Source organism: Pogona vitticeps, chromosome 4 (genome assembly GCF_051106095.1).
Source record: "Pogona vitticeps strain Pit_001003342236 chromosome 4, PviZW2.1, whole genome shotgun sequence".
NCBI lineage: Eukaryota > Metazoa > Chordata > Lepidosauria > Squamata > Agamidae > Pogona > Pogona vitticeps.
In genome coordinates, this window is record NC_135786.1 from 48,574,868 (window position 1) to 48,586,239 (window position 11,372).

An 11,372-nucleotide genomic window follows, 5' to 3' on the forward strand; every position below is an offset into this window, starting at 1 on the left:
ATCCTGATAGGCTGGCTCTGTTCCTTCTGTTGCTGGTGTTGCTGCTTGAGCTGACAGGAAACATGACAACGTATTTTATATGTAGAAAACCAGAGATGGTGTGGCTACAGCAAAGAAACTGCTGTTGATTTTGAGAAGTAGATGAGCAACAACAGTGGTACAAACAGTAATTTCCAGAACGGTTGGTGCATCACTTAGGGCAGACCTGGGCAAAGTGCGGCCCGCGGGCCACATACGGCCCGGCCTGCAAGCTGCTCCTGTCCAGCCCGCCGGTCATCGCTTCAGTCCTTAAAAAGTTTAGAGAGTTAACTTTGTCAGCTTTGTAGTTCATTCACCGCAGGGCTTCACCCAATGGGGGCCTATTACTATTCACAAATTGGGGGCTTATTGTACTACCCTTCTAATGGGGGCCTATTTTTAAGTAAAGTTGCTTCGGCCCCTGAACACAGTTCAGATTTTTCATGTGGCCCCCTAGAGAAATTAATTGCCCACCCCTGACTTAGGGTTTAATATCATCTTAATTGCATTTTAAAATAAAAATAACATTTTAATTGCATTTTAATTATTTTGCCCTTTTATTTTGCCTTTTTATTGTGTTTTAAATGCTGTAAGCCACCCAGAGACCTTCGGGTAATGTGGGCGGCATATAAGTTAAATAAGTAAGTAAGTAAGTAAGTAAGTAAGTAAGTAAGTAAGTAAGTAAGTAAGTAAGTAAGTAAGTAAGTAAGTAAGTAAGTAAGTAAATAAATAAATAAATAAATAAATAAATAAATAAATCTGCCAAAAGAACCTCAGTTATACCAATTCTTTCCATACCTCTGCTGTACCGATACATTTATGCTCACGGTCACGTAGTATATATATCTGCAGGAGCATCCACATTATTTTTAACTGGACAAAACCAAAACAAAAGAGCAGAGTCATCTGTCACTTTAAAGTAGTCTTCCCTGAGGCAAAATGGGAATTCTGAGGCTGAAGTCCAACAAAGTAATTTTCCCAAGATCTGATGCATTCACATGGTTGGTGGACAGGAGTGTAAATAGTAAAATCACGGAGAAGTGAAATGTTGAAATTAGGGACTGGGCAGCCATGTTAAGCCAGACTTAGAACTGCAGGGCTGGAAAGTACCCTACGGATCATCAAGTCCAGCCCCTGTTAAGAAGGCATGGTGGGGAACTGAACTCTCAGATTACCTAAACCACCAAGCTATCCATCAGATTATGGTTGGGTTGAAGCAACTAAGGCAACAGTCCCCAACCTTTTTCGGTCTGCAGACCGGCTGGGGAAGGTGGGCCCCACCGCGCTCGTGCACATGCGTGGACAAACACACACTCTTTCTTACATGAGTGCATCCGTGCAAGTCCCACACCACCATTTGCACGTGTGTGCTCATGCACATGTGCAAATGGCCACGCAGCGCTTGCACGGGCGTGCTGGAGCGCACATGCAGGCGCAAACGGGCTGTGCAGGGGTGAGTGAATGCAGGGCGTGGGGCGGGAGGACTGTCTTGGTGGCCCGGTCTGGCTCAAGCCATGGACCGGCACCAGGCCACGGACCGGGGGTTGGGGACCTCTGAACTAAGGGACACAGTGGTTTAGTGGTGAGAGTGCTGGACTAACAAGATCTAGATTGAAACTTCCACTACTGCATTCTGTAAAATCCACTGGATAGTCTTGAGCCAGTCACAGTCACAGCAGAATCTTTTGTTTGTCAGCAGTGAGAAGAAATCCTATTGATGTCAATGGGGCTGACAACAATTTAAATCAACACAGGATTGTACCAATTACCAAGACAGCAGTCTTGTGATACAAGAAGATTTAAATCTTCAATGCTCACAAGACTCTTTGTTATGGCTGCTGTGTTAGCCCCATCTACAGAACAAAATCATGTGCATAAAATGGCGTAGTGGACACCACCAGTAAACCAATCCAATAGATGAACTACAGTGGTGGAGGGCAGAACTTGATGGAAATGCTTGTATGCCCAAGGTGTGATCTTGGCTTCATGTAAGCAGCAAATAAGTGAACATTTGTTGTTTGATTCCCCCCCCCCCAGCTTAATCTTGGGGGAAGTTATATTTAAGACTTGTGACTAGTTTATTATGAAACAAAGAGTTTGAAAAGTGTGGAATTCTGCACTTCTTGCCAAAGCGCTGTAGTAGTAACACTTTCAGCAGGCACTCCAAGTGTAGCAGCACCTTTGTAAAGCATGCCTGATTAAAATGAATAAAAATTAGCACATAGTGGCCCAGGTCCCCTGCTGTTTCAGACTAGGTGAGACGCATCTAATTTACACTGAGGGGTGAATGCCCAACTTAAGATTGTTTGGGTTTTCACTTATTATCAATGGTTATTAGTTACTTTAACCAGAGGTTGTCAGGAAGGCCATTGATTTATTTGGATTTTAATTAAAAGGTGACTTAACATATCTTATAATTTATGTAAGGTATTTTGCATGCAAATACATCATGGAAGAATTTGGTAAGATACAAACCTGCATTTCTCTCGTACACCTTTCCTACAGCTCCCCACTCTTCAACAATTAAAATTCTAGCAGAAGCAATAAGATGTTGCATTAATGGAGGGAAGGTACTTATTCCAGCTCTGGGTGTGGGCTGGCACAACCTGGAATAGTTACTTTTTGGACTATGAGTCCCAGAATCCACCTAACATGAGCATGGAAAGCTTACTTTTTTGGATTGTAGCTCTCAGAATTTCTGGCTAGCAAGCATGCCTTCTACTGTAGGAGTTTGTGTGTTTGTTCAGTTTTATATCCTGTCCCATTAGTGCAAGCACTACACAGGGCAGTTTAAAAGATGAAAACCTTCAGTCCTCAAGCCCAACAATGACCTCCCCCCCAAAAAAGATAATTCAAACATGTTTTTTTTCCACGCTCTGTTTAGGAACTTAGTCCAAGACGGTGTCAGGGGAAGAAGCTCTATTGCCAGTCATTTCAATCTGGAAAGTGGTTCTGTGTGTGTGTGTTGTTTTTTTTTTTTAATTCACACAACATATGTTAACTGGCTTACTAGTGCCAGGACATCTGTGTTGTTATCACCACACTGCTTTCTAGATGGTCACTGTTCAGCTTTTAATATAATTAATTCATTACTATCTGTACTTCCAAAAAAATGTTTCTCTCAGACTTCAGAGCCCCCAGCCAGCTTGGTTATTTTCATATGTATACCTGCATATCAGGATAGTAGTTCAAGCATCAGATAAACTGGGCTGCATTCCATGAAAGCTTATGACATAATACATTTCATAGTCTTCAGTGTGCCACCAGTGTTGCTTTTCTTTTGTTCTGCAACACACAGTCTTGGTGCCCTTCTCAAGAATTTATTCTAGTGCAAATTGTTTTCACAGATATTTATCCAAAAGAATCATTCTGGGGAAAAATGTTACATTTTTGAGTAACTGCCTTTTTGGTAGATATTGTTTCAGGACATCAGCAACTTGAGAGTGCTAAAGTATAGAAATTTATTTATTTTGTAGATTCATATATGAAATGGAACTTTAATATATATATGGTGATGTCTCATAACAAAAAGAACAATTGACTTGCTTTTTAGAAATCTTTGTTCTTATTTTTTTAAATATCAGAATGGAGCTAGCTTCCAAGGTATCATATCTTCACTAAATTATTCTTTAAAGTTTTTAATCACTCATGCTAGTCTCGTGAGAAATATATTAGTTATTCAGTATTTAAACAGGGCCATTCAGTCTACAGAATTGCATAAGCAGAAAAAATACTGACTCGTGTTCCAAAGAATATACCATCTATGTCTGAACAATAGGAGAGACAAGGCAGGCAAGAATAACTGGTGTTGTGACAACCAAATACAGTCACTCAACACAGCCGGCTCTACCATTAGGTAGAGGTGACAAATCCTGGGAGTGGGGGCAGGAGCATGGCGGGGACAGGGGCACAGAGTGGCAGCTGTTGGAGGACGAAGCTTTGTGGACCATATGACATGATCCATATCCCCTAAATTAGGCTGATATCCTCATGAGTAAGCAATGCCAAATTAAGATTCCTTTTCCAGTTTAATCAGCTCTGCATATGGACTGAGGTGGCCCTCTTCTCCTTTTCACTAAAACCATAATGCCTTAGGCTAGTCTGGCAGTTGATTGCCTGATATTTGACTACAGTCAACTTTTGTCAGATAGTTTAGGAGGGCCATCATCTACCTGACAAAAACTTACAGCATTCTGTCACTTCTAGTGAGGTATGATAACACCCAACTGCTAGCCCTGTATCAGTTAATAGGAAACTATTAGCAAAGAAAAGCTTCACTTACTAGTTGTCTGTCATAACTGGCAATACTTGAGGAACTCATTGTAAATTCCACTATACATCTCCTGGGTTAATCAGTATACAGGTATTCCTTCAACTGCCTCTTTTATTCATATACTGTAAATCATATTTTATGTTGGATTTATACCTTGCCCTTCTCCTGAGAATGGCACTCAAAGGGCCATCAATACAGCAATGCAGTTGTTGGGTCCAACAAGATATCAAGCTGCCTATACAAATGAATATTTTAGAATAAAATGTATTTAAATTTTAATAGTTTCAAAATGTATGTTTTGTGAAAAAACAGCATTCAAAATTATTTATTTAATTTCTTTTTCATGTGGATTAAAAATAGGATTTAAAAGGGAGGGAGAGATTCATGATTGACCATAGATGACACTAGCATAGCCTAGAGCGAGGCAGTGGTGTAGCGTGGGTTGCCAGCACCTGGGGGCAAGACACATGTTGAGGAGTGCAGGCCACATGCCAGCTCTGTGATGCAATGCATGGGTGGGGTGGGGTGTGGGGTAGGAGAAGCCCCCAGGGTGGTGCCATAAAGCAGCTGTGAAGCCTCTTGAGGTCTGTGCTGGTGGTGGAAGAGGGCCCAGTGCCCCTGGAGGCTTGGGCTCAGACTGCTAGGTGGTGGAAGAGGAGCATGAGGAGTGGTTGTGGGAGTGTGCCGGGCAGAGCGGCTCACACACCCATAAGAATTTTGCTCCCAGGGCAACCACCCCTGTAGCCCCTCCCCTTGCTATACCACTGGAAAGAGGTTGTTCCAAGCAAAAGACCTCAAGCAGAAGTGGCAAATGCTACTGCCTAGTCTGGTTGAGAAAACTGGTAGGCTAAGACCAGTGACACAGTGGTTGACTTGGAATTGGATGTTCTCATCATGATAATCCTTGTAGTCAACCTCCTGCTCAGAAGAGGGGTGGTGAATCTTTGCTAGTCCAGATGTTTTGGACTTCAGCTCCCAGAATCCTCAGCCTATATTGCCAGTGATAAATGATTGTGAGTCCTAGTCCAAAACATCTGGAGTACCAAAGATTTATCACCCTTGCCTAGAATAAGGTAGCTTTCTGAGTAGAGATAAGGGAGAGTGGCCACATGAAAAGGAGAATGGAGTTTCTATATCTTTCATAGTGCATGGAAGAGAGATTTTCTGTAGGCGTGGATTGAATGAATATTGGAATGTTGGAATTCCCTTCTCTGCACAGCTATTTAAGGTCCAGGATTCCTGCTCTCTTTTTCATATGACAGTCCTAAGAAAAAGGCTTGGTGTGGCTTCGTCATTGCAGGGAGACAATGAACAAACACTAACCTACTGTTTAACTAATGGAATACATCTTCTTGACTCAGATTCCATCATCCATCCATCCATCCATCCATCCATCCATCCATCCATCCATCCATCCATCCATCCATCCATCCATCCATCCATCCATCCATCCATCCATCCATCCATCCATCCATCCATCCATCCATCCATCAAATAGCAGTAATTGTATAGATTGGATTAGCAGAGAATTTCTGGATTTGGACAGACAAGAGAGACTGCATTTTGGGATTACAATTCAGTCTGAATTTATGGTAACAGAAAATTATGAAGACAATACATATTTCCATTGTTTTCTCATCTAAAGAGTTACCTGTTTAAAAACTTTCCTAAGGCATTTTAAAAATATAACATAGAAGAGTTATGGCACCTCAAAGATCAATGAATTTATTTCTCTGTGAGTTTTCATGGATTACAATCTACTTCCCCAAATACTCTTGTGGTCTAAAGAAGTGGATTGTAGCTCATGCAGGCTCTCATTGAAATCAATCTATTAGTCATTAAAGTGCCACACAACTCTTTGGTGTTGATTTTTGTTGTACATAGTGAAACTAATGAACACAGCTACCTATTTAAAAACGGCTGCATTTGGGAACAATTGAGATCCATTTGTCAAACATATTTATTTCTCAAAATTGATTTAGTTGGAAGATCAGGTTTATAGATAATGGAATCTCTTCTTAATGTACAAAAGACAACAGTTCTTAACTCACTGTTGTATTATGACTCTATCACATAGACCTTGCAAGGCACACTATTTGTCACAAAATAACTGAGCTTTGTCAGCCCAAAACTGGACATTTCTCCTCCTAATACAGAGAAAACCCAAGCTATTTTTATCCCTTTGACAATTCACAGAGTAAGTCCAATACAGTTCAAATCTGTAATTGGTGCAATGTGTCTTTATTGTACCTCTGCACTGTGTGATTGAGCATAGTGATTCAATGGATTGCATTTATCTTTTGGCAAGTTAAGACAGGAGAGTCACTATCACCTAGACTCTAGGGTCAGGGTGCACTAAATTTCTATGATGGGCTAGTTATTATTTATGAAGGAGCTGCAACGTGATAGCACAGAGCATGCTTTGTATGTGGAAAATCCCATTCCATGTTGTCTCCCCAGGAAATGCTCTGAAAAAGATGAGCTAGATGGATCAGTGGTCTCCTTTGGGCAGCATCCTATGCTTAATCGGCATCTCTCTTAATGAGGCTAACGATTTAATAAGTGTTTCCTCAAATGGGTGCAGTGTCAGCCATTTTTCTGCATTCACTTCCCGTGCTGGAAAAAGAAACCCTTCAAAAGAAAATCCCATGCACCCTATTCAGGAGATGTTTTTAGATGCCCACCATACATTTTTATTATATTTTGTGCATTTCCACTCATCAGACCCCAAATGTGGGAGCAATGAGTGGTTTTGTCTTTCATTGTTGTAAGCTGCCCTGGGTCCTTTTCAAGGACAAAAGGCAGGGTAAAAATATTCCAAATAATAATAATAATAATAATAATAATAATAAATAATTTTAAAAAAAATAAAAGCAAAACAAGCATACAACAATAGGCAAAATTCTGTTGCATAATTTTGCACCAGTGTAATCTGGATCAGACAGCAAAAGCATTTAATTTAAGGAAATTAAAAGCTTGCTATTTTCCTTCTTTTAGGCTCTGAGACACCCCAGGATTCCTTTTTGCCCTGGAGAAGCCTTTAGGAGCCTCAGGGCATGTGGGGGGGGGAATAGAGAGAGGGAGAAGCCTTTAATAGTAATAAATTGCAGCTGGATCACCAGCACCAGGATTGGGACTGCTAGTGATGATTCCTAGGATTCCCTATCCAAGGGAGTCCAAGGGAGTCTCAGAACCTAAAAGGAGGAGGGGGATAGGAAGCTTTTAATCACTTTAATTAAATTATTCTTATGTCCAACCTTTATTACACTGAGTAAAGTTATGGCAATGGGATTTTGCCCACTGTCTTTTGCTGCTTTCCCCTCTGCTCTTTGGCCGTGACTATGCTTCCTTTATGCAGTCCTTAATTTCCAAATGGCAACTTTATCTTCCAACATAGAGAAGGGCTGCCTGTGATGATTCACTGGGGAGAGGAATGCTGCATGTTCAGAGGCACTCTTTCTTTATCACTTTGTGTTTCTGGACTGACTTTGAGAAGAAATCACAGGACTGGGTCAAGGTGAACCTCACTATTGGAAAATCTGCTTTAGAAGCTCATGGAGAATAGAATGGAATAGGGAAAAATTATTTCCTATGAAATAGAATTTCCCATTACTCTGTTTCCCTGAAGCTTGGATTGCTGACTCCTGCCTGAGAAAGAACTCCAATTAACCACAAAGTGTGAACACAACATAGCTGTGCTGCTCATGTTGCCAGGAGTTTCTTGTCTTCATTGGCATGTGCCGTTTTCTCTCCCTCTGGATGGAAGTGGTAACAAGGGTCTCATCAGAAACTCAAGAATGTGTGTAGTCATGGTGAAACAATGAGCTCTCAGAGGGGACAGAGGTAGGAGAAGAATAGGGATTCTGTCCCACCAGGAAAGCTTTCTCTACCGTCTCTCCTCTCCTTGGAGACCAGGCATAACTGTGGAATGAAAACACCTGAGAGACAGCAGGCAGTCAACGCAAAGGAAAAAAAGGCAACTGGGGATGAAAATACTGTAGCTGGTTTCTACTCATATTTGGTGCATCCAAGATGATGTCCACTAGGACCTGAGATTCAGAGACCCACAGCCACAGCTATCACTAAATAGAATGGCTAAAAGTTTGTAGGATTTATTGTAGGTGTTACAGATTAAAGACTTCTTTCAAAAGCTGAAATTGCCAGAGCACATCAGTGAGGATTCAGCTTATAGAGGTTAGCACTTTTTTCCCTTGGCTTCCAAGGAGACCATGGATAGTTTCCAGGTTCAAATGCAGATTGCCCTAAAGCAGGGGTCTCAAACTCAATTTACCTGGGGGCCGCTGAAGGCAGAGTCTGGGTGAGGCTGGGCCGCATCAGAATTTCCGCCAAGCGTAGCAAGAGCCCGAGGAAGCCACCCAGGAGTTTCCTTAACCCGGCTGGGGCTCCAAGGAGGGGCGCGCGAGCCCTCGTTGCCCGGCCACAACCCCCTGTGGCTCCTTCTTTACCACCACCACCAGCAGCAGCAGGATGAAGCAGCGGAGAAAGGAGGGAATGCTGGCAACCACCTAGCCGGGGGGGGGGGGGGGGGAACGGTGTGAAATAAAAATTTTTAAAACCCTCACTGAATTTGCCTTGCCAAAGGAGAAAAGCCCCCACTAGTACCCTGAAATTAAACAGAACGGGGAGGCCCCACGGGTGCGCGCGTACACATGCACACAAACACGCACACACACGGAGGTCCGGCAACCTTCCTGTGAAGGCTCCCCCTCAAAAAAATGCACACTCGGCAGCGGTAGCTACCCCCACCATGACAGGGGAGCAAACTTTGTGAGGCGAGCCCAGACAGCCTCCATAGCTGAGGCGGCTGAAGCAGGACGAAGAGCAGGAGGAGGAAGAAGCACCACTGGGCGCTGAGATGGCCACTGGCCAGGCCGAGACAGTACAGAGGGAGAAAAAGAGCCAGAGAGCTGCTTCCCTGGAAGAGGCAGCTTGGCTCAGGCGCTCAGGGAAAAGGGCCAGCAGAGCACCTTGCTCACTGGCTCTCCCCCAGGACAGCGCCTCTTGCACCATCCGGAACTGCAGCCTGCCAGCTGGCAGACAGGTGGGCTGGCTGGCAGGCTGCAGTTCCGGATGGAGGGTGCAAGAGGCGCTGTCTTGGGAGATAGCCAGAGAGCGAGGCAAGGCTTTTTTTGACTCTTGACAGCAGAGGACGCATGGGCGCTTCAGGGGTGCAGGCAAGGTGGGGCCCACAAACTATTGTCCAGCGGGCCGCAAATGGCCTGCGGACTGCATGTTTGAGACCCCTGCCCTAAAGGGTCAGAAATCACCTAGCTAGTTTTATCTCAAATTGATAAACCAGACATTTTTTAAAACAACATGATCCATTATTTCACTTGCTGGGATTATGGTTAAAATGCTCATAAAAGATGAGCATATACAAAGTATCTTGATTGCAAAGCTTGATTTCTCATCCCAAAACTGAAAAATCTCAAACAGTTAACAGCAAGTAATAAAAATGCAGAATTGCCAGTCTTCCCTAATTTTCATGCTTTCAAACTACACAAACAATTTTATATAATGCCACCAAAGGTCCTTCTGGCTTAATTATAATCTCTTGCTCTGATCCATCATGATATCAGAGTGTACTTTCCAGTTGGTAACAGGGAGAATGTGTCAAGGACTTTTTGCTTCCCTTATTTCCAAAGGCATTAATGTATTTTTGAAAAGAAGATACAGTGGTGCCCCGCATAGCGACGTTAATCCATTCTGGATTAATCGTCGCTATCTGGAATCGTCGCTAAACGGAACTAAAACCCCCATAGGAACGCATTAAACTTATCGCCGAAGGTGAAAAAAGGCGGTACGGACCACCGACGCCACCTGGGTTTCCATAGTGAGCGCCGGGTCCAGATGGATCCCCAAGCTGCGGACCCGATCCTTGGCGGCAAGAGTCATCCCCCCAAAAGAGAGGGAGTTTCCCAGGCCCCCAACTGAGGGGGCGCCCACCCTCAGTACCTCCGTCTTGTCCAGGTTCAGCCTCAGCCCGTTTTCCTGCATCCATTGCAGTACAGTCCCCAGGCAGCACTGAAGAGACAGAACGGCATCTCCTGCGGTTGGTGAAAAGGAGATGTAGAGCTGAGTGTCATCAGCATACTGATGACATACTGATGACACAATGCTCCACACCCCCTGATGACCCCACCCAGCGGCCTCATATAGATGTTGAACAGCATTGGGGAGATAATCAACCCCTGTGGAACCCCACAATTGAGACTCCACAGGGCCAAAACACTCTCCCCAAGCTGTACTCTCTGGGGGCGGTCCTCCAAGAAGGAATGGAGCCAGGCCAGTGCCAGGCCACCAATTCCTAACTCAGAGAGCCTCCCCAGGAGGATACCGTGGTCAATGGTATCAAAGGCCACTGAGATGTCGAGGAGGACCAGCAGAGACACTTTGCCCCTGTCAGTCTCCCTCAACAGGTCATCCCACAGGGCGACCAATGCCGTTTCTGTACCATGGTGCGTCGTGAAGCCCGACTGAAATGGATCCAGGGCATCTGTTTCATCCAAGTGCACCTGGAGCTGGTCGGCCACCACCCTCTCGACCACCTTTCTTAAGAAAGAAACATTGGCGACAGGCCTATAGTTGCCAATTTCGTCCGCCGCCAAACTGGGTTTCTTCCTAATGGGCCTAATGAGTGTCTCCTTGAGGGCAGATGGAAACCTGCCCTCAAGGAAAGACCCATTGATTATTACAGTGGCCCATTCTTCCCTCTTCCCAAAAATTTTAATGCTTTCACTTGAATTTGATACTGATATTTTGGCTTTACAGTAATTTTATAATTCTTGCATCCCACATTTTTAAATTGGGTTCAGAGAGGAAGTATAGAAATACTGTATGTCAAAACATAGTTCAGTGAAATACAGTATGGAAAATCCCTCTGACTCATCTCAAAAATGAATTTAGCTTTTCAGATGTTCCAGTTGAATCTTCAGACAAAACCTTGAAGTATTTTTGACCATTCAACTTGAACACTTCAAAAGCCTGGTTTCCTGCTTTCCTCCCCCGCCCCACCACCATTCCCAAGAACAAAAGCTTTATTTTGAGGAAGGCAGAACTG

At 43.7% G+C, this 11,372-nt stretch overlaps 1 protein-coding gene across 3 annotated transcripts in view; it reads left to right on the forward strand.

The window, feature by feature from the left end:
• BLACAT1 (BLACAT1 overlapping LEMD1 locus) overlaps nucleotides 1-11,372 on the forward strand; it is a 123,197-nt gene that overhangs the window by 68,180 nt on the left and 43,645 nt on the right. The gene's annotated exons all lie outside the window — the stretch shown is intronic.